General features: G+C 43.4%; 1 pseudogene; it reads left to right on the top strand.

Annotated features, from left to right (window-relative positions):
* The first annotated feature begins 14,620 nt into the window (after positions 1–14,620).
* LOC116639091 lies at positions 14,621–15,631 on the top strand (annotated as a pseudogene).
* Positions 15,632–26,343: the final 10,712 nt, after the last annotated feature.

Genomic DNA, 26,343 nt, shown 5'->3' with positions numbered 1-26,343 from the left:
GGCAAATTGACAACAGTTTTTCAGAAGGTCCTGTGGATCCTACACTACCATTGAGCAGGGAGGAGAGAGGCTCTCAAGCTCAGTAAACCACATTTATTGTAGTATTAGGGCTTGTCATCACTTTCATTTATCTATAAAAATAATGTTTGGCCGGCTCGGTTGAGCATCTGGCTCTTGATTTCAGCTCAGGTCATGATCTCAGGGTTGTGGGATCAAGCCCCACAATAGGCTTTGCACTCAGCGGGCAGTCTGCTTGAGATTCCCTCTCTCCCTCTCCTTCTGTGCCTCCTCCCTTCCCTCTCTAAAAAAAAAAGGATATAGATTAAGGGGTGCCTAGCTGGCTCAGTTGGAAGAGCACGTGATTCTTGATCTCCAGGTCCTGAGTTCAAGCCCCATGTTGGGTGTAGAGCCTACTTTAAAATAAAACGTAGATTTAGAAGTCTCAAGATTTCACATTGTTACAAAGCATAATATTATGGTATCGCGCCATAAAATTAGCAAACTAGATCTCTCTAACTACAACAATCCCATGCAAGAATTGTGGCCCAGCCATAAAGCTGGAGAGAACAGCCTTCCTGAGAGGCTGATAATGTAATAACAATACATCTTAATAAAGACAACTATTAAACCATTGACTGAAAGCTTACGACGTCCCAAGTGCCATGCGAAGCATGTTGTATTCCTTGGTCCACTTAGTCCTGACAACAGCCCATAAGGTGTATTATTATCTCCATTGTAAAGGTCAAGAACTGGGGCTTGGAGAAGTTAAATAACTTGGTCAAGGTGAAAGAGGTCAAATATCTAGCGGGGTTTTTTTCCCCACTATGAAATTAGAATTTCCTTATTCTCTTTTCAACAAGCTTTAGAAAATGGGGATTACTTTGGTTATTGAATTTGAAAATACCAAGGACTTTTGTTAGCTATTTTATGTGTCTTACTACAGGTAGAAGTGATTTCATTTTGTGTACAGAGGTTACATCAGAGACATAATACCATTATCTAAAAGAAGCAGGAGAAAGAGGAATTCTTTAATAAGTGATGTTGGGACAACCAATAACAATATAGGAAAACAAAAAAAAAAAATGCAGAAAAAAATTCTTTAGGGGCGCCTGGGTAGTTTAGTTGGTTAAGCATCCGACACTTGATTTCAGCTCAGGTCATGATCTCAGGGTTGTGAGATCAAGCTCCGTACTGGACGTGAAGCCTGCTTAAGATTCTCTTTCTCCCTCTCCCTGTGCCCCTCCCCCTGCTTTCTCTCTCTCTCTCTCAAATAAATCTTTAAGAAAAAAATTCTTTAACTAGATTTATTTTATTCCTAAACCCCTCCCCCCTAAAATTGTAGATGGATATTTTTTAAATGTAAAAAATGAAACCACTGAGAGGCCCCTGGCTGGCTCAGTTGGTAGAGCATGCAATTCTTGATCTCAGGGTCGTGAGTTCAAGCCCCATGTTGGGTGTAGAGATAACTTTAAAAAAAAAAAAAAGGCAGTGGGGTGCCTGGGTGGCTCAGTTGGTTAAGCTTTCAGCTCTTGATTTCAGTTCAGGTCATGGTCTCTGTGTGATGAGATTAAGCCCTGCATTGGGCTCCATACTCAGTGGGGAGTCTGCTTGAGATTCTCTCTTCTTCTCTGTCTCCTCTTCCCCTCTCCCATCTCTCTCTCTTTTTATGTCTCTCAAATAAATAAATAAATCTTTTTTAAAAATTTCAGAGACCTTACCATGGTCTCTTACAGGATCCTGTAAGACCCACTGAACCACTATTTGTTAGGTTGAGTTTAGGAATTTATTTTATTACTGTCCTCTGTAATCCACATATAGGTTATGTTTATTCTTTTGTATATGTCAGATATTTTATGATTATTTTAATGAAACTATGAAAGTAATTAGAGGAATACCAAAATTTTTTTCAAATCATGGATTGAAGAAGTTTTTTCTAAGCTTGACAGGAAACCCAGAAGTCATAAAGGAAAAACACCAATAAATTTTATTCTTGTATATTTTACATCTCTATAAGGCACAAAAAGACACACACCACAACAATACAAGAAACAAACAACACCTGTAATAAAGTACTAACTTCCTTTTTTCTTTAAAGATTTTATTTTTTTAAATATTTTATTTATTGGGGCGCCTGGGTGGCTCAGTCGGTTGGGCATCTGCCTTAGGCTCAGGTCATGATCCCAGGGTCCTGGGATCGAGCCCGGCATCAGGCTCTCTGCTCAGCAGAGAGCCTGCTTCTCCTCTCCCTCTGCCTGCCACTCTGCCTACTTGCACTTGCTCGCTCTCTCTCACACTCTCTCTCTCTCAAATAAATAAAATTTTTATTTTACTTATTTATTTTATTTATTTATTTAATAAATAAACCCTTCATTTATTTGAGAATGAGAGAGAGCACGAGAGCGGGGTGAGGGGCAGAGGGAGAAGCAGACTCTCCACTGAGCAGGGAGCCTGGGACTCTGGGATCGTGATCTGAGCCGTAGGCAGATGCTTAACCGGCTGAGCCACCCAAGCACCCCTGAAGTACTAACTTCCTTAATACAAATAGCTCTTACAGATTTGTAAGAAAAAAAATCAGAAAAATGGAAAAAAATATATGAACAAAAAATTCACAGAGAAATGTGTTCAATAAACATGATTCAATCATAAAAAATAAATGCAAATTAAAATCATCTCTCAGATTAGGGAAATTTTTTAACTTCATAATACCCAGTATTGATGAGGATGTGGGAAAACAAGAACTCTGATGCACTGTTGGTAAAAATGTAATCAGTCCCTTTTTTAGGACACAATTTGGCAACCACCTATGGAAAGGTTAAATATCCATACCTTTTGACCCAGAAATTCCACTTCTAGAAAGCCATTCCGCAAATAATCTTGCATAAATGTACAAAAATATATACAAATGCGTATATAATTGCAACATTATTTATAATAGTGAAAACCCAGAAAAATCCAAACATCCATAAACAAAGAATGTTTAAATAAATTATAGTACAAACATACAATGGAATACTTTATAGCTTTCAAAAAGGATTAGGTAAATCTGAATTGATATAGAATGATAATCAGGATTCAGAGTTAAATGAAAAAAGCAAGTCACAGAACAATTACATAATTGCAAAGTGTATAAAAGCAAAGTATAATTCTATTTGTATTTTTTTAAGTAGGATCTACACCCAGCATGGGGCTCGGACTCACAACCCCCAGATCTACCCCCTGAGTCAGCCAGTCAGACCCTATTTGCATTTTTAGAAGGACAAATTTGTATATGCTTCAAAGATGTCTAAAAACATATTCACCAGGAAAACGTTTAGAGTGAGTCCAGTGGGCATGGAATGAAGAATAAGGAGGGAACAGAAGACAGGCTTTTGATTTCATTCTACTCTGTTCTATTTGATTTTTTTCTCTTCGTATCAAGCATGTATAATTTTTATAATAAAAAAAAAGAATTCAAGGGCGCCTGGGTGGCTCAGTTGGTTAAGCGACTGCCTTCGGCTCAGGTCATGATCCTGGAGTCCCTGGATCGAGTCCCGCATCGGGCTCCCTGCTCAGCAGGGAGTCTGCTTCTCCCTCTGACCCTCCCCCCTCTCATGTACTCGCTCTCTCTCATTCTCTCTCTCTCAAATAAATAAATAAAAAATCTTTAAAAAAAAAAAAAAAAAAGAATTCAAGTTCTTCGAACATATGGCTGGTAACTAGCCTTCATAATTCACCAGAAGTACTTGTGCTTTAGAACAAGTAAATTATTTTCCTCTCAAATGCCTTCAGCAAAACTGGGGTGCTTTATCAAGCCTGGTAACAGACTGAAGCTTGTTTCTAGGCATTTTCTTTGAAATAGCCTTCCAAGTTTCTGCAGTGCAAATGCCAGCCAACACGAGCTCCAGCAATCTCCCATTGTACTTTTTCAGGTTGAACAAGAGCAGAGCTGACTACTCCCCACCGTGGTATGTCTGGGGACGCTCAGCACCCACGTTGGGTTGACCCACAGTGGGGTTTCGCTCCATAATGTGTTGTAAATCGGAATCGCGCCCTCGCCAGTCTTTTTCCCCTCGGTCCAAGTAAGTAACCCCCGATAGCCTTTGAAAGTCCCCGCGCTGAACTGAAATGGAGAAATGGGTGATTATGGCACTTACTGGGGAGGCACATGTCACGCATGCAGACGTGTACAAAAGGGAAACCACTTTCCAAAACTCGTAGCCCCTTTCCTTTATGTGGACGGGACCGACTGTGGAGAGCAGTTAAGGTTCTCCATTCAACTCCAGGCTCCGATGAATTTTCTTTCAACCAAAGGAGAAGTGGGTCTGTGTACCAGCACACCTACAGCTAGAGCTCAAGGCAGCCCTGCTCCACTGAACCACATCAGGTCCAGTGCAATGACGCTCTCCTCTGAGTCACACTTAGCCAGCCAATGTCACAGCCTGCTGTCCGGGGGCAATGGGTGCTTCTGGATAAGATCTAAACCCAACATCTGACTTCTGACCACATGTGGTCATTGAAGAGTCTCATAGGGCTTCGCGAAAGAATTAAGGGGAGGAAATGCTGATTTTCATTGTCCTGGCCCAATTCCAAGTTTGATCGTTCGCAGTCCTCCTCCTTTGTCTGCCTGCCATCTCACTGAGACGTGCTATTCCACAGTTCCTGTTATAAACAGCTGTCCACTGTTAACCGAGCGAGCCAGAGAGCCAGCGAATTCCACCCTGGGGGAAGCTGCATTTCAAGATAAACATTTCCTCCGCATCTTTGGTAAATTACTTAGATTTACCTTGGAGGAAAGATATAGTTTTCTAGTGAGAATAAGGGCATGGTAATGGGGAGTTAAAAATTATCCACAAGCCCTATTTTGTCTAACTGGTAAACAAAGAAGACTGGACTTGATCACAAAGGGGCCCTCGGAAGGGAGAGTCCATAGGAAATCAATTTCAGATTCTAACATTTTTATTTGGGAATCCAGAATTTAATCTTTTAAAAAATATTTTATTTATTTATTTGAGACAGACAGCGTGAGTGAGGGGAAGAACATAGGGAGAGGGACAAGCAGACTCTGCGCTGAGGGCAGAGCCTGATGTGGGGCCTGATCCTGTGACCCAGAGACTATGACCTAAGCTGAAATCAAGAGTCAGACGCTCAACCGACTGAGCCACCCAGGCGCCCCCAGAATTTAATCTTAAACATTGATGAAGCAGGTGCTATTTGCCACCAAAATGCATTTCTTCAATCTAAGGCATATTTACAAACAGAACAAACAGGCAAGAAACTCTGTAAAACAGAGGAAACAACAAAATTCGCCCCCTGCTATCCAAGCTTCAGTGTCTATGTAGGAAATGTCTGGGGGACTCAATTTAATGCCTCCCTCCTTTTTATTCAACACTTAAGACATCTTTTTTTTTTTTTTTTACATTTTATTTATTTATTTGAGAGAGAGAGAGCACACAGGAGAGTGAAAGGGAGAAGCAGACTCCCCGCTGAGCTGGGAGCCCGACGTGGGGCTTGATCCCAGGACCCTGAGATCATGACCTGAGCCAAAGGCAGACGCTTAACGACTGAGCCACCCAGGCGCCCCCCACTTAAGACATCTTAATTTCAAATATCAACCCCAAATGTCTCCTTCTAATACTCCAACTTCCAGAATAATTCCTCTCTTTAATCTTGAAAAGAGCATTTTAACTTGAAAGCATCCAAAATATCCTTCAATAGGTGAATGGATAAACAAGCTATGTTGCATCCATTCAATGGAATATTATTCAGTGCTAAAAAGAACTAAGCTATCAAGCCATAAAAAGGCACGGGGGAACCTTACAGACATTACTGAGTGAAAGAAACCAATCCAAAAAAGTTTACTGTATGCTTCCAACGTACGACATTCTGGAAAAGGCAAAACTATGTCTGGAAAAGACATTCTAGAATAAGAAGTAAAAAGATCAGTGGTTGCCAGGGATGGGGGAAAGACGAGGCCAAACAGGTGGAATACAGGGGATTTTTAGGGCAGTGAAACTATTCAGTATGATTTTATAAGGATGGATACATGCCATTATGCATTTGCTAAAACCCACAGAATCTATAAAACACAAAGTGAATGAACCCTACTATAAATTATGTACTTTAGTTAATAAATAATATCTTGATATTGGTTCATCAGTTAGACAAATGGACCGCACTAATGCAAGTTGTTAATAAAAGAAGACTGGAGTGGGGAGGAGGGGTATGGGTATATAGGAACTCTGCACTTCCTGCTCAAGTTTGCTGTGAACCTAAAACTACTCTGAAAAAGCCTATTAACTTTTTTATAAAGAGCATTTTAGCTCTGTTCTTTGTGTTGTAAGAAACAGAGACTCACGCAGCATGTCAAGTAACAGGAGGTAGGAGCCCAGGCAAAGCTGAACCAAGTGACATCAGGAGCTATGGGACTAGAAGCAGGGCCACACAAAGGTTGCGGGCCCCAGGGCGTTATCACTGACCCCATCCTCTCTTCCACCTGCCGGCTTCCTCACCCTTCACCGTGTAGCTTCTCTTCTCTTCACAGTGTCTGCTTTCTCATCATCTCAGCTCCTTCCTGACTGTGGCTTCCCTATGGCCTCTGGCAAACCTACTTGGCCTGGTTCATTCTTGAAGGCCCAGCCCTGTCCTGATCCCTGGCGCCCTGTGGGTGCACGTAGCAGCAAAGGGGTGAAGGGTGTCCCTCGCACTGTGCAGCCAAGCCCCAAGGCTCAGAGCTGCTGCTTCCTCAGGAACTCTGGCTGAGCAGCCTCCCTTTAAACGGGCCCATGGTGTTGGCAGCATCTGGATGTGCCTAACATGGATGGTGTCCTTTGGAATGGCTTGGGTCAAAAAAAATTAACAATTCAGTAAAACCGAACCTTAGCAATTAAGTATTTCAAGACATTTTAAAATAGTTACCTTTAGGGGTGCCTGGGTGGTGCAGTCGGTTGGGCGTCCGAATCTTGATTTCGGCTCAGGTCATGGTCTCGGGGTTGTGAGATGGGGTCCACGCTCAGCATGGAGTCTGCTTGAGATTCTCTCTCTCCCTCTCCCTCTGCCCCTCCCCCTGCTTGCACTCACACACATTCCCTCTCTCTCTCAAATAAAACAAAATAAATCTTAAATTTCTTTTAGAAGCCCCCAATAATAGGGACGCCTGGGTGGCTCAATCGGTTGGGCATCTGCCTTCGGCTCAGGTCATGATCCCAGGGTCCTGGGATCGAGTCCCGCATCGGGCTCCTTGCTCAGCGGGTAGTCTGCTTCTCCCTCTGCCTGCCGCTCCCCCTGCTTGCGCTCTCTCTGACAAATAAATAAATAAAATCTTTAAAAAAAAAAAAAAAAAGAAGCCCCCAATAATATACTCATGAAAATGCACTACCAAACCCAATACAGAAATCAAATAGTATGGTTTAAAGATTCAGTATGCATCGCCTAACTGCACAAATTTTAGAATAAAATATATGAGAAGTTGTTGAACAAGACCTAAAAAGCACAAACTGGACAAAGACACATTTGACTAAAATAATGTTAAAGACTTATGATCATTTACATTAAAATAAGTGGAAATCACACATTGGGGGAAAAAATCATTGTAATTCCCATAACCATGACAGGATTAGTGATAAGAATATATCAAGAAAGCTTATAAATTTGGGGTGCCTGGGTGGCTCAGCCGGTTAAGCATCTGTCTGCCTTCCACTCAGGTCATGATCCCAGGGTCTTGGGATCGAGCCCCACATCGGGCTCCCTGCTCAGCGGGGAGCCTCCTTCTCCCACTCCCTCTGCCGCTCCCCCTGATTGTGCTCTCGCTCTCTCTCAAATAAATAAAATCTTAAAAAAAAAAAAAGAAATCTTATAAATCTATTCGAGAAAGATGAATAACCCAACAGAAAAGTAGGGGAAGGATAAGAACAGACAATCAGCAGAACAATCTGTATGTCCAATAAACACAAAACAATTTTCAGTCTCTAATGTCTTCATTCTTGGCAGTTTCAATGCACACATAGATGATCCTTCTAACTGCTTCTTTTGTGTGTGTGTATGCATGTGCATGTTGTGTGTGTGTGTTTTAATTGTGGTCAAACACACACAACATAAAATTTACCATTGTAATCATTTTCAAGTGCACACCTCAATAATGTGAAGTATAGGCATGATGTTGTGCAACCAGCCTCCATCTGCAAGATGCAATCTTGCAAAATTAGAACTCTGTAGCCATTAAACAACAATTCCCCATCTTGCTCTCCCCCAGCCCCTGGCAACTACTATTCCACTTTCTGTTTCTATGAATTTGACCACTCTAGGTACCTTATACAAGGGAAATCAAACAGTATTTGCCTTTTTGTGACTGGCTTATTTCAGTTAACACAATGTCCTTATATTAATTTGCTAGGGCTGACATAAAAAATACCACAGACCGGATGACGTAACAACAGAAACTTATTTTCTCACAGTCTTGGAGGCTGGAAGTCTGAGATTAAGGTGCCAGCAGGGCTGGTTTCTCTTGAGGTCTGTCCCCTTGGCTTGTGGGTGGCTGCCTTCTCGCTGGGTCCTCACATGGCCTTTTCTGCCTGTGTGCCCATCCCTGGTGTCACTTCCTCTTCTTATAAGGACACCACTCCTGTTGGATTAGGCCCCCATCCTTGAGACCTCACTTTACCTTAATCACTTCTGTTAAAGGCTCTATCTCTAAATATAGTCACATTGGGGGTAAGCATCCTTAACTCCAGGGGGACCGGCCCCTTTGTGAACTCAAAGTGATGACCTGTATAAACCATCTGTGGTCACTGCATTTGGGACTTGCCCATTTCTTTTGCCTTAACACTTTAAGCTGCTTAAATTAATTAATTAGCAGATTAATATAGCAGAACAAAAAATAACTACTTAGCCTCAGTGGCCTTTTTGGCCCTAACAATGATCTGATTGAGAGTTTATTATTAATTGCATTTTAGGAGAAAGTTGACAGGCCCAGGCCCTTGGATTCAGTGCTCACGGTCACTGGTAAAGAGGATTGAGACAAATTAGATTATTTGCTCACTTCCTTATTTGTCTACCTATTGTTACAGCCTGCTAGAATGTAAGCTTCGCAAGGACAGGCATATTTGTTGAATCACAATGAAGGGGTGTGGTGGGGATTAAAGAATGCATATAGGGGTGCCTGGGTGGCTCAGTTAAGCATCTGCCTTTGGCTCAGGTCATGATCCCAGGGTCCTGGGATCGAGTCCCGCATCGGGCTCCCTGCTGAGTGGGGAGTCTGCTTCTCCCTCTGCCCCTCTCCCCTGTTCACGCTCTTTCTCACTCTCTCATAAATAAATTAAATCTTAAAAAAAAAAAAAAGAATGCATATAAAGCCCTCAGGGTTGACTGTGGACACTGCGTAACTCAATGTAAGATTGAATTCACTTAGAGCCAATATGAGTATCTAACGGATCTGAGCTTCGGCATTGACCACTGTCAGGTGTAAATCTTTGAAAACTTTTGAATGATGTTGATTATAGGACTTTGGGGAAAGAAACTACTTAAAGTCCTAAAATATTGTCAAATCAATTTTTGCGTTCTCATTTACAGTAAGTTCTTTGTCCTATAATGTTTATATTAATTAATATTAATGCAGATTAAAATAGACCAATAGGAAGTAGACAAAGCTACAGGCTTTTAATTTTAAGTATTTTCTGAGAACATGTGTATACAGACCATATAAACATAGTGGTGTGTATCTGTGTTTGTGAAGAATTCAGATTCTTGTCTTCCTAAAACAAATCTGAGTTGGTCCTAATCCCATATCCCCAGTGCCTCAATGCCCTCTCGCTCCTCCGTGTCTGTTTGCATCCCATGGTCAGGCAGTGTACCCTCTGCCTTGCACACACGCTCAGCAGCTTGTCCCCTCACTTCCTAATATTCCCTGAGCCAAACCACAACCCTGGTGATAATTCCAACATGCTGCCTGCTCGGCATCTGCACCTGCCCAGCCAAATGAGTTTGGCATCACACTGCCTGGTTTCATTTTAAATTCATGACCACAGGGGTGTCTGGGTGGCTCAGTCGGTGAAGTGTATGCCTTCAGCTCAGGTCATGATCCCAGGGTCCTGGGATCAAATCCCATATCGGGCTCCCTGCTCAGTGGGGAGCCTGCTTCTCCCTCTGCCTGCAGCTCCCCCGGCTTGTGCTCACTCTCTCTCTGCAAATAAATAAATAAAATCTTAAACAAACAAATAAATAAATTCATGACCACAAACCTCAAGTGGACTCTTAATGCCCTCGGCAATCATAGGATACTTACCCAGACTCATTTCTCCTCCAGTGCTCCAGCCAGTAATCTCACATCTGTTCCTCTCTCCTCAAACCTCCAACACCCCCCCCTTCTTTCCGAGATCACCGTGGGTATTGATGTGATCAGCAGACTGCCCACTCCCCACATCTATCTATCCATCTCTGAACCCCACCCTCTGGCTTCCTGCCTGCTATTACAGATGAATCACCAATGGTCCTATGGAAGCCTAGCCCTCCGCTTTTGACCGCCCCCCCCCATTACTCATGAATATCACTCAGCATTTCTCCCCTCTCTCTGTTACATCATTTTTTTTTACCATCCGCTGGATCACTCCTATTGGAATACAAGTAACATGTTTTTTCTCTGACCTTAAGCCTTCTGTTGACTACATTTTACCTGTTATCTACTTCCCCAATTTTTTGCTCCCTTTTGCAGCAAAACATCTTCAAAAAAATGGTCTACACTTGCTATCTCCAATTTTTTACCCTTCTCTTTCAGTCCATTCCAATCTCACTTTGACACAACCTTTCCACTAAAACTTGTCCTACTGACGTCACCAGTGAGCTCCATGTTGCTAAAAAGAAGAGTCAGTTCTCAGTCTCCCACTTTCTTGATCTATTGGCAGCATTCAATACAACTGATGACCACCTCTTACCTGACAGGCTCTTTCCACTGGGCCATCAAGACACTCCATCCTCCTGGTTTCCCCTCACCTCACCGGTGAGTCTTTCTCAGTGTCTTTCAATGACTCCTTCTCTTCTCCCCAGCCTCTGAATGTTGGAGCCCCCAGGCTCAGTCCTTGATCTTTTCTGTACCTACATTCAATCCCCTGTTGATATCATTCACTGCCATGGCTTCAAAGACCACCCAATTGCTGATCACTCTCACGTATACCTCTCCAACCCAGACCTCCCTCCTGAACCTCAGACTCATATAGCCAATGGCCAGCTCAACATCTCCCCTTGGATGTCTAAGGTATCTTAAATTTAACATGCCCAAAACTAAATACCTGCCCCACCCCAGGTCTTCCACATCTCAGTCAATAGCAACTCCATCCTTCCAGTTGCTCAGATTAAAACCTTTCAGTCTCCTTTGTCTGAGGCGGAATTGCCCTGCCCTTGCTGGGGGCTGGGCTAAGTAATCTGCAAAGATACAAATGTAGTGATCCGAAGGGGTACGTGCACCCCAATGTTTATAGCAGCAATGTCCACGGTAGCCAGACTATGGAAAGAGCCAAGATGTCCATCGACAGATGAATGGATAAAGAAGATGTGGTATATATGTACAATGGAATATTATGCAGCCATCAAAAGGAACAAAATCTTGCCATTTGCAACAACGTGGATGGAACTAGAGGGTATTATGCTAAGCGAAATAAGTCAGTCAGAGAAAGACATGTATCATATGATCTCACTGATATGAGGAATTCTTAATCTCAGGAAACAAACTGAGGGTTGCTGGAGTGGTGGGGGGTGGGAGGGATGGGGTGGCTGGGTGATGGACATTGGGGAGGATATGTACTATGGTGAGCGCTGTGAATTGTGTAACACTGATGAATCACAGACCTGTACCTCTGAAACAAATAATACATTATATGTTAAAAAAAAAAAAAGAAGAAGATAGTAGGTAGGGAAAAATGAAGGGGGGGGAATTGGAGGGGGAGACGTACCATGAGAGACTATGGACTCTGAGAAACAAACTGAGGGTTCTAGAGGGGATGGGTTAGCCTGGTGATAGGTATTAAGGAGGGCACGTATTGAATGGAGCACTGGGTGTTATATGCAAACAATGAATCATGGAACACTACATCAAAAACTAATGATGTAATGTATGGTGATTAACATAACATAATAAAATTAAATTAAAAAAATACAAAACCTTTCAGTCTCTCATATCCACATTCAATCCATCAGAAAAATCCTGTTGGCCCTGCCTTCAAACAATGCCCTAGGGCAGACTGCTTCTCACCACCTCCACCACTATCGTCCTAGTCCAAGTCACTGTCATCCCTTGCCTGGATTATAGTAATAGCCTCTTTTTTTAAAGATTTTATTTATTTATTTGACAGAGAGAGACATAGTGAGAGCAGGAACACAAGCAGGGGGAGTGGGAGAGGGAGAAGCAGGCTTCCCGCGGAGCAGGGAGCCCGATGTGGGACTCGATCCCAGGATTCTGGGATCATGACCTGAGCCGAAGGCAGACGCCCAACGACTGAGCCACCCAGGCGCCCCTAGTAATAGCCTCTTAATTGCCTGACTCTCTACATAGTCTCTTCCCAATATGGTAGCAGTGATTCTTTTAAAATGTAGTTTAGATTATGCTGCTGTACAGCTCATAATATGACAACGACTCTGTATCAGTCAAGATGACCTAGGTTATGATGTGATGGTGAATAACCCCAACATTTCAATGATTTAAAATTGTGATAATTTCTTTCTCATGTGCCACGTCCACCTCAGGCAACAGCAGGGAGCTGCTCGTCACCATCACTGATCGGAGATTTGGGCTTATACCTCAGAACACTCTCTTGAATGTTTCTGGTCACCTTGACAGAGGAGCAAAAAGCTCTAGAAGATTATCACTGGTAATTAAATGCTCCCAAAGTGAATTCTCCAGACTCAGTGGCCAGAACTGGTCACATGGACTGATACATACTTAAGACAGCCAAAGAGTGTCATCCTGCTCCATTCTGAGGGCCAGGAGCTGGACATATTCAGTCAGCTCCTGAACATCATAGGCTCCCAGCAGGGCTCAAAATAAAAGCAAAGTCCTAGGGGTGCCTGGGTGGCTCAGTGGGTTAGGCGTCCAATTCTTGGTTTCAGCTCGGGTCATGATCTCGGGATCCTGGGATCCAGCCCCACATCAGGCTTCGCGCTCAGTGGGGAGTCTGTTTGTCTCCCTCTCTTTCTGCCCCTCCCCCACTTGTGCTCTTTCTCTCTCTCTCTCAAATAAATAAATAAATAAATTTTTTAAAAAATAAAAAATGAAAGCAAAGTCCTTACAATGGCCTATGAAGCTCGGCATTAGCAGCCCCTGCCCTCACCTCTCTGACCTCACCTCCTCCTGTTCTCTCCCAGGTACCATTGCATCTGAGAGCCTATTCCTCTGCCTGCATGGCTCTGCCTTCAGTTATCTGCATGATAATCCCCTTACCTCCTACCCTGACCAGTTTATTTAAAATCATAATCCACCCCTTCTCCATTCCTAATCCTCATCCCGCTCTACATACACACCTGAACAAAAACTTCCATGAGGGCAGCGAACGCAGATGCTTTGTCTGTTTTTGTTCACGGATGTACCCGCACAAGCCAAGCCCAGATTGGGATCTGCATAAGATAGGGGCTCAGGAATATTTTCTTCAATGAGTGAACCTCCCTAGTGGTCAGAAAAATATCAAAAAAAACCCCACAAAATATTGTTTCATGCCTGTCAGATGATAAAATGTTCGCGTCTGACAATGGTAAGCCCTGATGAGGATTTAGTGAGGGGAAATCTCCTGCCCTGCCCCAGAGTGCACGTTGGTACAACCACTTTGGAGAGCAGTTTGGCATTCTGTAGTCAAGCCCAAGATAAGCGTGAATTATTACAATTCGACAATTTCACTTCCCAGTATTTATCTTGGAGAAACTCATCCACATGTGTCCAAAGAGACATGCAAAAAGATGCTCACAACAGCATTATTTATAATAGAAAAAGAGTTGGAAACAATTGAAATTTCCATCAGTGAGATACTTGATACATAATTATCACATACAAGGGAACATCATGAAGCGGTTGCAATGAATTTATTTGATACGTTTTGACTTCCCGTCTCCAGTCCAGCACGCAAGGAGATTGGAAGTCGCTTTCATTCACAAAACAAGAAAAAAGCTGAACAAACTGAAAATGAACAGTTATTCTTAGATCCATCAGAGAACTGAGGTCACAGGGCAAACTGGCTGACCCAAAATTAGGAGCGATAGACAGGTAGGTACAGAGAATCACAACTTACCTGAGCAGAAACCTCCACAGGAACCAGTACCTGGGAAGGTACCGTGGTCTACACATTGCTGGAGGCTCAGTGTGGACAAGTTTGAAAGTTAAAAACTTCAGGGGGCCCCTCACACGTCTGAGTTCTCCCTCTAGGAGCCCTTCCAGACTCTACAGTAAGGATCCAGAGAAAAACCCCTTCATGTTTCCAGCAGGAGAAGGGGAAAAGGGGTCATTTTGGAACACAACCCAAGTACTCTTTGCTTTTAACAAACCCTGCCCTCAAAAGAAGCTATTTCACCAGATCCTAATGGACCCAGGGGAAGGGAAATATGCAACCACAGCCCCCTGGAGCCTTCCTGCCTCACCTACCGGGGTAAGGGAGCTGAGAAGCCCTGGTCAGTCATGGCCCACAGGCAGAGACTGAAGGACCAAGACCTCGTAATCTACACCTATGCATATCATATTCCAACTGCAGAAAATCATAGACCCAAAAAATTTTTTTTGAAAGAAGCCAGAGAAAAAGACCTTACCTGTGGAGGAGCAAGGAAAGAATTACATAGTTTTCCTTTGGGAACCATGCAGGCAAGAAAAGGATGGAGTAAGCTCTTTTCATGCCTAGTGTAGCCATGCTTGTGTTCCCAAGAAGCATCTGAAGCATATAGCAGCTCCCAAGCATTGCATGCTGGATAAACTGACAGGTGTGTTTGCCCCTTATCCATCTACTGGTCCCCGTACACTGAGAGAATGTCTCCCTCTCATCATTTTCCTAAGGAACAGACTTAAGTAGGCCCTCACAGGAGATGAAGTAAAGAAGATTTGTATCCAACATTTTATTGAGATTGATGGTAAGGTCCCAACTGATATAACCTACCCTGCTGGTTTTATGGATGTCATCAGCATTGACAAGACTGGGGAGGCTTTCTGTCTGATCTATGACACCAAGGGTCGCTTGGCTGCTCATCAGATTACACCTGGGGAGGCCAACTATAAGTTGTGCAAAGTGAGAAAGACCTTTGTGAGAACAAAAGGAATCCCTCACCTGGTGACCCATGATGTTCGTACCATCCGCTATCCTGATTCCCTCGTCAAGATGAATGACACCATTCAGATTGATTTGGAGACTAGAAAGATTACTGATTTCATCAAGTTTGACCCTGGTAATCTGTGTATGGTGACCAGAGTTGCTAACCTGGGAAGATTTGGTGTGATCACCAACAGAGAGAGACACCCTGGTTCTTTTGATGTCATTCACATAGAAGATGCCAATGGCAACAGCCTTGCCACCCGACTCCAACATTTTTGTTATTGGCAAAGCCAACAAACCATGGATTTCTCTTCCCTGTGGAAAGGGTATCCACCTCATCATTGCTAAAGAGAGACAAGAGACTGGCGGCCAAACAGAGCAGTGGGTAAAATGGTCTCTAGGTGATGTGATCGGAAGTCTTTATACTTAATTAAAAATCATACAGCACAGAAAAAAAAAAAAGGCATGAAGTGCTATAATGCTGTATTGAAAGTGTTGAAACAAAAAAACCCACTAAGGTAGAACTCTGTACCCAGTGACATTATCCTTCAAAAGTCAAGGAGAGAGAAAGAATTTCTCAAACAAAAATTGAAGGAATTTTTTGCCAGTAGACATTCTTTCCAAAAAGCTTTAAAATAAGTTCTTCATAAAGAGAGAAATGACATTGGTCGGAACTCAGATCCACAAAGAAAGGAAGAGCATTCGAGAAGGAATAATGAGTGAATGTAAAATGATTTACATGTAGTGATACCAAGACAAAACAAAACAAAACTAAGGAGTGTGATGCTGAAGGAAAAAGACAATTTGCAAAAAGACATTTATAGAATGACACCATTTATATGAATTATAAAAACACATTATACAATGCCATATGTATTATATGGATACATGTATAGATAGTACAAATATAAAAAGTCACTGTAAAGAGTCAAACTAGCTTTAAGATGGGTTATGTCTAGGGAAGGGGGCAGGACTGTGGAATGAGAAGCATCTTGGCTGTGTTTGTAATATTTTATTTCCTTAAAAAATATCTAAAGCCAATATGAAAAAATAACATTTAAAAACTCTATTTGTCTATTATGTTCTGTACTTAGCTTGTTAAGGAAAAGTTTTTAAAAGTTTTAAGAAAAATAGTAGCCAATGGGGCACCTGGCTGACTCAGTGGAACATGCGACTCTTGATCTCGGGTTTGTGAGTTCAAGCCCCACGTCGGATGTAGAGATTACTTAAAAATAAAATCTTAAAAAAAATAATAGCCAAGTATCCTTATAACATTACAAAAAGCTACTTTCTCTCTCTCTGCCATATTTTTTTCTTTTTAAATAAGCTGTACATCCAGTGTGGGGCTTGAACTTATGACCCCGAGATCAAGAGTCACATGCTCTATGGACTGAGCCAACCAGGTGCCCCATCCCTGGCACTCAACTTGAAAGATTTTTTTTTTCCACCAGCAGAGTAAAGCTAGCAACAGTAAAGAAGTGACAAGTGCCCTTTACTTGGTAAACAAAGGTTCCATTTGTTTTCCATAGAATCTCATATTCTCAAAGCTGAACTGAGTGGGGTTTAAGATTTAGGAACAACTCTTTGAAATGTACACCTGTTCAGTGTGCAGAAAATTTTTTCATCTGCCTTCAAAAGACTCTGGTGTCATTACTTCCTTTTTGGGGGGACGGGGGGCGGGGAGGCTTAAACTCACAACCCTGAGATTAAGACCTGAGCTGAGATCAAGAGTTGGACACTTGGGGCGCCTGGGTGGCTCAGTTGGTTGAGCATCCAACTCTTGATTTCGGCTCAGGTCATGATCTCAGGGTTATGCGATCAAGCCCCACATCGGGCTCGGTGCTGGGCATGGAGCCTGCTTAAAATTCTCTCTTTCTGGGGCGCCTGGGTGGCTCAGTTGGTTAAGCGACTGCCTTCGGCTCGGGTCATGATCCTGGAGTCCCGGGATCGAGTCCCGCATCGGGCTCCCTGCTCAGCGGGGGGTCTGCTTCTCCCTCTGATCCTCTTCCCTCTCGTGCTCTCTGTCTCTCATTCTCTCTCTCTCAAATAAATAAATAAAATCTTTAAAAAAAAAAAAAGATTCTCTCTTTCTTTCCCTCTGCCCCTCCCTCCCCATCTCTCTCCCTCTCTTAAAAAAAAAGTGTTGGATGCTTAACCAACTAGCCACCCATGTGTCCCTGGTGTCATTGCTTCCAATTACCCTGGATGGACTGTTGACAGTCAATACCTTCAGTTTAAAAACAAAAACAAAACCAAAAATCTTCAGTTTATATCACATTTTTTTAACTGATATTTTTGGGGCACCCTAGGTGGTTTAGTCGGTTGAACGTCTGCCTTCAGCTTGGGTCATGATCTTGGGATCCCGGGATGGAGCCCCTCGTCAGGCTCCCTGCTCAGTTGGGAGTCTGCTTCTTCCTCTGCCTCTCTCCCCTCCCCCGCTGCTCATGCTTGTTCTCTATCTCTCTAAATAAATTAACAAAATCTTTTAAAAAAATAAACTGATATTTTGATCGTTAGAAGATAAATATAAGCATCTGTAAATCAGTAGCATGGTATTCACGGAAATAACCAAAAAATGATACAGCAGTTGTCCCATTCCGCCAAGGCCATTAGTGCTCTTCTAGCCCCTTAGGGTGGTGTGAAGATAAAAATATCAAGAAACCCCAAGGTGAGAAAAATACAAGGTTAACAGAAGCCAAGTCCGAATCCATTAAAATTTACCTTAGAATCTTAAAGTGTTTCATCAGGGTAGAACCCTTGAAATCATCTAGTCAGACTCCAGTCTCAAGATCTTAAGGATTATTTATTTTTTTTTAAATGATTTTATTTAGGGGTGCCTGGGTGACTCAGTCGGTTAAGCGTCTGCCTTCGGCTCAGGTCATGATCCCAGGGTCCTGGGATTGAGTCCCACATCGGGCTCCCTGCTCCTCGGGAAGCCTGCTTCTCCCTCTCCCACTACCCCCTGCTTGTGTTCCCTCTCTCTCTGTCAAAGAAAGAAAGAAAGAAAGAAAAGAAAGAAAGAAAGAAAGAAAGAAAGAAAGAAAGAAAGAAAGAAAGAAAGAAAGAAAGAAAGAAGAAAGGAAGATTGATTTTATTTATTTAAGAGAGAGCGTGCACATAAGTGAGGGGGAGGGGCCGAGGGAGAGGGAGAAGCAGGCTGTCCGGTGAGCAGGGAGCCCAATGCGGGGCTGAATCCCAGGACCCTGGGATCATGACCTGAGCCGAAGGCAGACAGTAAACCAACTGAGCCACCCAGGTGCCCCAAGATCTTAAATATTATTACTGTTTGGGTTATATTGTGTCCCTCAAAAAAGATATGCTTAAGTCCTAACCCCTAGTCCCTCAGAATGTGACCTTGTTTGGAAGTAAGGTTGTTTTAGAGGTAATGAGTTAAGACAATGTCATTCTGGAGTAGGGTGGGCCCCTAATCCAGTATGACCAATGTCCTCATAAGAAGATGGCCACATAAAGACACAGAGACTCAGGGAGATGGCTCTGTGAAGATGGGGACAGAGATCTGAGTGATGCGTCTACAAGCCAAGGGATGCCAAGGATGGCTAGCAGCCATCAGGAGCTAGGAGGGAGGCCTGGAACAGAGTCTCCTTCGGAACCCTCAAAAGGAAGTAATCCTTAGGGTGTCTGGCTAGCTCAGTCAGGGGAGCCTGTGACTCTTGACTTCGGGGTTGTGAGTTTGAGCCCCATGTTGAATGTAGAGATTACTTAAAAATAAAATCTTTTTTAAAAATAAAACTGGGCCTGGGTGGCCCAGTCGGTTGGGTGTCCAACTCTTGATTTCGGCTCAGGTCATGGTCTGGGGGTTGTAGGATTGAGCCCTGGGTGGCACTCTGCACTGAGCATGGAGCCTGCTTCTCATTCTCTCTCTCCCTCTCCCTCTGCACCCCCCTACTCACATTCACGTGCATGCACATACTCTTTCCCTTAAAAACAAATGTTTAAAGGGGCACCTGGGTGGCTCAGTCAGTTAAGCATCTGCCTTTGGCTCAGGTCATGATCCTGGGGTCCTGGGATTGAGTCCCACATCGGGCTCCCTGTCAGTGGGGAGACTGCTTCTCCCACTCCCTCTGTCTGCTGCTCCGCCTGCTTGTAAATAAAATCTTTAAAATTTTTTTTTTAAAGATTTAAAAAAAAAATTTTTTTTTTTAAAGGAAGCAACCCTACAAACACTTTGGTTTTGGACTTCTAGCTCCCAGAACTATAAGACAATAAATTTCTATTGTCTTAAGCCACCCAGTTTGTGGTACTTTGTTAGAGCTAAGGAAACTAAGAGAATAAACCAAAGAGCTTTTGTTTAGGTGGGTTTTGCCTTCTGACGTGTATCGCATTGTCTTTGAAACACAAGAACACACAAGCACACACCCACATGCTGTCCGAACAATAGCATCATCACAGATCACACAGCCTCTACCCAGCCCCACTGTGCACTCGCCACAGGATGAGAGCGATTAAGGCAAATAACAAGGTTTGTTGTGAAATGTTTTTGACTTCGCAGACCCCAAAAAAGGGTCCATTGAGAACTGCTGACTGATCCAAATCCCTTCTTTTTTACAGACGAGGAAACTGCAGCCCAAAGGTGGGAAGGAGCCTCCCCTTAGTCTTGGGCTAGAGTCCCAGCTTCCTGACTCCCTTGTGGGGGTTCCTAGAACCACAGAGCCACCAAACAAATGTTTAGGGGAGGGGCAAAAGCAAGTAACTAGAGGAAAACCAACTAGTTAGTCTAGACTAGACACTACTCTAGACTTTGTTACATCATTAAGTACAGGTCCTTTATTTATTTATTTATTTTTAAGTAAACTCTCTCCCCAAAGTGAGGCTTGAACTCACAACCGTGAGATCAAGAGTCACATGCTCTGACTGAGCGAGCCAGGCACCCCAAGTACAGTTCCTCTAAATTGGCTTGTGCACAGCACTCACTTATTTTATTTTGTTTTAAGATTGTTTATTCATTTGAAAGAGACAGAGTGAGGGAGAGCATGAGCAGGGGGGAGGGGAAGAGGGAGAGGGAGAAGCAGACTGCCCACTGAGCAGGGAGCCTGACCTGACCAGGACCCTGAGATCATGACCTGAGCCGAAGGCAGAGTCTTAATCGACTGAGCCACCCATGTGCCCCAGCACTCATTTATTTTAAAAAAGTGATTTAGGGGCGCCCCGCTGGCCCACTCAGGAGAACATACAACTCTTGATCTCAGGGTCATGAGTTCAAGCCCCATATTGGGCATGGAGCCTACTTGAAAAAAAAAGTGATATAAAGGGTATGGCCCACATTTTAAGAGACAAGAGTAAGCTCCTTTCCCCAACATCTAAGGCAAGATGTGATAGTGATGCCAAGGATGTCTAGGCTGCCATGACCTCCTGGGGCTGGTGTGAAGAAAATGTGGGTGTGTGTGTGTGCATGCGGAGGTGTGTGAGCACCTGACACACACACACTTATTTGGGAGAAGGAGCCATAGTACCCACCGGTTTTCAAAGGCGGATCCATGACTCAAAGATTACAAACCGCTGCAGGAGGGAAAGGTCATCCAGGAACGCTGACTCAGAGGCTTTCTCTCTCAGCTGTGTGTGGACTTTGAAATCAAGCTACTTCTCCCTCCTCTGCCCGCAGGACAAGTCTTTCTGCACGACGCTCCACACGTGTGTGGATGGGACCTCTCTCAGCCCTGAGCCTTTCATGCCAGAGTCTCATGACCTGAAACCAGATGTGCATGAAACAGCGAATTCATTAAAAAAGTCATGTGAAGAATGACCTCTGCCTGCAGTAGTCATCAAATAACAGAATAATTCAGGGCTGTAGGGACAGGGAGGGTGCACCCAGAGGCATAGACTTCGTGCTTTCACTCCCCGTTTGGCCCAGAACAACCAAGTGTTCATATAAATACAAACCTTGTAACGGTGATGTTTAAAATTCTAAATATTTTAATACTTGGACATATATTGGATGGATCTTGATGGACTAAATTCAGCTCTAGGTAACTAAGTAAGATTTTTCTAATTGGAAATAAACAGCAAAAAAAAGTATATATATTTGAGACAAGTAAAATCTTATCATTGTTCCTCCAACTATCTAAAGTTCAATTTCATGATAACCAAACACTTCAGTTATTTGTCTTTGCATGGTCATGTTCATTAATCAGCTAGCTCCACTTGCCCAAATCACATTATTTTTGGAGGCTTCTGAGCAGAAGAAATTAGCAGATTGATTCCTCATCTAAACACCAAAATATGCAGCATAAAAACAATTAAAAAAAAAACTTCAGTTGAACAAATGTTGGAAATAACTCATCATTTATTTTTGTATATTTTGTGGGGCAACAAAAAGATGTCATGGCCATTTCTGGATAAGGAAATTTATCTTCCAAAGATGGTGTCAGTTCACCTTCAAATTCACAGATGCTGCAACTGCTCGTGGCCAAAGGTCTCTCCCCTCTACCCCCTGCCGAGTGGGATTTAATTGCATATCCCCCCAGATCCCTACTTATGTATTCTGTTTATACCTTGCAGCAATAAAAAGTAGTTCACTCTTGGTTTTTATCTGGTAAAATATCACAGTTTAATTAAATTATTTTGGGCTGAGTCCAAAACAGCCTCTTCGCGATGTCATAGAAGTTATAGGTTTTCTGATGGATGCCAAGACTATTAAGACGATACGTACATTGCGATCATTATGCATCAATGTATTACGGTCATCTCTATTTTACAGTTCATTACTTAATAGTGCTTGTCTAAAAGGTCAAAGTCTTTATAGGATCATTTGGCTCCTTGTTAACTTGGCTGATTCACAAATAATTTCACAAATATTTTGGTGTCACCATTATTTGTTGACGAAGATCTGATTCAGGATATAGAATCTTGCAACTATAAATGCCACACGGCCTTAACCAGATACCCTTCAGCATTTCCTTATTCCAAATAATACTAGCTCATCCAATAGATACGACATACATTCCTAATACGGTAAACTGATTTTTAGAAATCATCTTCCTTTCATTATAAATCTCAGAAATCAGTAATCTAAGTTGTATCTCCTTGTCATTCATGGACACTAAAAAGTGCCTTCATTTCTAAAGTAGAATAACGTAGCATAGGGTATGTTGAAAATCAGTCATCGTCTAGCTAACACATCTCCATTTTTCAGCACAGCATATTCAAATAAAATGTGCTTTAGTTTAATGCTATGTTCTAGCACTGAATAAATAAAAATCGAATTGTAAGCCTAATTTTACTATCAAATAAGTTATCTGACAATTTAATATCTAATTTTTTTTAATTTTTATTTATTTATTTATTTGAGAGAGAGAGAGAATGAGAGAGAGAGAAAGCATGAGAGGGGGGAGGGTCAGAGGGTGAAACAGACTCCCCATTGAGCAGAGAGCCTGACGTGGGACTCGATCCCGGGACTCCAGGATCATGACCTGAGCCAAAGGCAGTTGCCCAACCAACTGAACCACCCAGATGCCCCAATATGTAATTCTTAAATTCTCAAACTGAGGGGCTTCTGGGTGGCTCAGTCGTTAAGCATCTGCCTTCGGCTCAGGTCATGATCCCAGGGTCCTGGGATCGAGCCCTGCATTGGGCTCCCTGCTCCACTGGAAGCCTGCTTCTCCCTCTCCCACTCCCCCTGCTTGTGTTCCCTCTCTTGCTGTGTATCTCTCTGTCAAATAAATAAATAAAATCTTCAAAAAAAAATTATCAAACTGAGAATGCAATCTTTCTCAATAAATATAGATACAATTTTTTAAAAAGTGCCTTCATATAAAAAAAAAGGAAACTGAAGAAATGGGAAAAATATCAAAGATATTTTTCATAACAAAATATTTTATGTTTCTAATAAACCAATCAAAAGCACAAAAATTCTAAAGGGATCACATAAATGCAATAAATCATTCCAAAGAATAAAATGCATTTAGTGTCTAAGGACTGTTCCCTGAACTAAGGAAATGCATTAGGGATACATTAACCACATCACTGCGATTCTGGCCAATAGCCTCTTCGTCAACCTGTCCCTTACGGAGGAACACAAATTGATTTTTTTTTTTCCCACAAATCGATTTTTGATGCTCATTAAAAAGAGCGCAGTGATTCCTTCATCCACATCTTGACTCAAAATCTGAACCTTTTTTATTTATTCGCAAAGGATAAGAATGTCAGAGCTATCTATAATAATTGGTCCATCACACAAATATTTGTTCCCTGCCTATGCAAGACTTTTTCCTGGGAGCAGAGCCTCACTTTGGATCTAGCAAATACCTCAGAAGCTCCCTTGATGTTTTGCATTTCACTAATTGCATGGCATTCCTTCGAGGTTGGTAAGTGAGCTATGCTGCTCTTCGGAGAGCAGATTTCAGTGGGTCATCTTGAATCACTTTGGTCCAGGACTGCAATGTTGCCAGTGAAGACATGGATGCATGGCGGAATAGTTAATCAATAATTATCAAGCCAGGGATTAGACCAGGCAGGGTCCTTCTAGATAAAATAGTTATCTACTGATAACTAATAGTTATCTACTGTGACTATCTGGGGGGAGGGGGAAAGCCAAAATATGAGAATCATATTTCTCATCATAACACAAAATAAAACCTTAATTATTTAAAGAGTTAAATAGAACAGGTGATGGGGCACCTGGCTGGCTCAGTCGGTAGAGCATGCGACTCTTGATCTCGGGGTTGCGAATTCAAGCCCCACGCTGGGTGTAGAGATGACTTAAATAAGTAGAGTTAAATATAACAAATAAAAATATTTAAACCTGGGGGAAATTTAGGTGACCGTTTCCCCTTTCAGTCTTCCAACCTGCAAACGCTGTACTGCCGCGGGGCCCAGACCTTGGGTATTTCTCTTCTCTCTCTACACTCCCAGCCCGGGCGCAGCCCCTGTGCTTACAGCTTGGCACGGAAGCACATGCCGACGACTCCCAGACGCACACTCCAGCCCCGACCTCTTCCCAGAGCTCCAGACTCATAGATCGGCGGGCCTTCCTGGAATAGTCTCAGCAGCATTTCAAACCAGTCAGGGCCCAAACCAAACTCCCGCTCTCCCTCCCTCAGACATGCTCCTTCCTGGATTTCCTCATCTCAGTTGATGGCAACTCTGTCCTGGCTGTTTGATGCAAAACCTCAGAATCGTCCTCGATCTGCCTCTTCTTCATACCCCACATCCAACCTGTTGGCAAATCCTACCTTGAAAATTGATTCAGGCTCTGACCACTTCTAACCCCGTGCAGAGCTTCTGTCCTGGTCCAGAGCACTGTCCCCAAGCCCCCAGATTATGGTAACTGCTTCCTCATCCTCGGTCTAGTCTCATGGAACCACTAGAGCTATTATTTTAAGACTTAAGTCAGATTTTGCCTTTCTCCCCTCAAACAAATCCGCTGGCTTCCAACTCATTCAGAGAGAAGCCAGAGGAATTACCAGGGGCCTACAAAATCTCCCGTGATCTGGCCCTGTGTTTTCTCTATGGCCTCATTCTCTACTGCTGTCCATCTGGCCCATTTTGCTCCAGCCACATGGGCCTCCTTGCTGCTGTGCCCACAGATCATGGGTTTGGCGCCCCGGGGCATCAACGTTTGTCATCTTCTGCCTGAAGGGCCCTGTTGTGAGTTGAACGGTTGCCCCCAAGAAGGTGTGTCCAAATCCTAGCCCCCTAGGACCTGTGAAGGGGACCTGATTTGGAAATAGGATCTTCACAGATGTCATCATTGGGTTAGGGTGGGCCCTAAATCCCACGACTGGGGTTCTTACAAGGAGAGAGAAATTCAGAGACGCAGAAGAGACACACAGAGAGGAGAAGGCCTGCTGACACCTTGATCTTGGACTCTGGACCCCAGGACTGTAAGAGAATAAGTTTTTGTTGTTTCAAGCCACCTAGTTTGTGGTCATTTTTATGGCAGCCATCGGAAACTAATACATCACCCCCCCCCAATATCAGATGCTTCACACCGTCCCTTGGGTGGGGCTGCTTGCAGGGAGGGCTCCCGGGGTTGACCCACTTTGTACCCTCTGCTCTACAACCTCTTCTCAGGTCACCCCCAGCCTCATCCTCCCTCCCTGCCCCAGCCCCGGGGACTCTCCCCTCGTCTGGGCAGGGCCCACGGGTACCTCTTCTCTCCCTATCCTCTTTCCAGTTTTCTCAGAGTGACGTAAAGCCTGCTGCTTCCTTAGCTTTTCCCTGCTGAGTCCCCAAAAGGGGGATATTGATTGTTCCTTGGCCTTTATATTCTTACCGTACCTGCCATACTCTTGAAACAACGTGGATGCCTCTTCGTAAGGGAGGACGAAAGGAAGTGGGAGAAAGAGCAGCACAAATATTAATAGTTCAAGATCTTCAAGATATTATCTTGCTTGATTAACTAGTGGACAAGTCGGTTTCACCGGAAGGCAGTACTAGAGAGAACACACACTTCAACCCATTCATAGCTAGATGCCTCCCCCCTCATTCCTTTCTTCCACATCTGACTCCTTCAGCTAATCCTCCATGATAAAGAAGCAAAACTGGGGGGCACTCGGCTGGCTTACTCGGTGGAGCGTGCAACTCTTGGTCTCAGAGTCCTGAGTTCGAGCCCCATGATGGATGTAGTTTACTTAAAAAAAAAAAAAAAAAGACTTGGGTATGCCAATTATATCTCAATAAAACTGAAAAAAAAAATAAAAGAAGAAGCAAGAATAGTAGGAACCCGTGATGGCAAATGGGATAAGTAGGAACAGGTCACACAGTGTATGGGCTTTCTGCCCTGCAAAGATCTGAGCAAATGCTAGTCAGGCTTGCTGCCATAACAGGCCCAGAACATCACGATCCCAGCTCTGGTACTCCCACGTTGGCGTTTCAGGGGTGGGGCCGTGACTTGCACCCCACCCCAGCCGTGGGCTGATGACTCAGGTGGCAGAGGGTCTGTGGGAGGCAACAGATGGAAAGCTGGGAAGACCAACCGTCAGAGGGACAGAGGGTTGAGTCCCCTGGGGGGGCCATATTCCAGGAGAGATAGAGAGCTCAGCAGAGCGAGAACCCTTTCCGTGCCTGGAAACAGAAGGGTGGTCAGTGTTGTCCTTATTGAAAAATGGTTCAGATTCCCATGCATTTTCTCTTCCATTTTCAC

This window comes from Phoca vitulina, unplaced genomic scaffold (genome assembly GCF_004348235.1).
Source record: "Phoca vitulina isolate PV1807 unplaced genomic scaffold, GSC_HSeal_1.0 scaffold2, whole genome shotgun sequence".
Lineage (NCBI taxonomy): Eukaryota > Metazoa > Chordata > Mammalia > Carnivora > Phocidae > Phoca > Phoca vitulina.
This window is presented reverse-complemented; position numbering and strand designations above follow the sequence as displayed.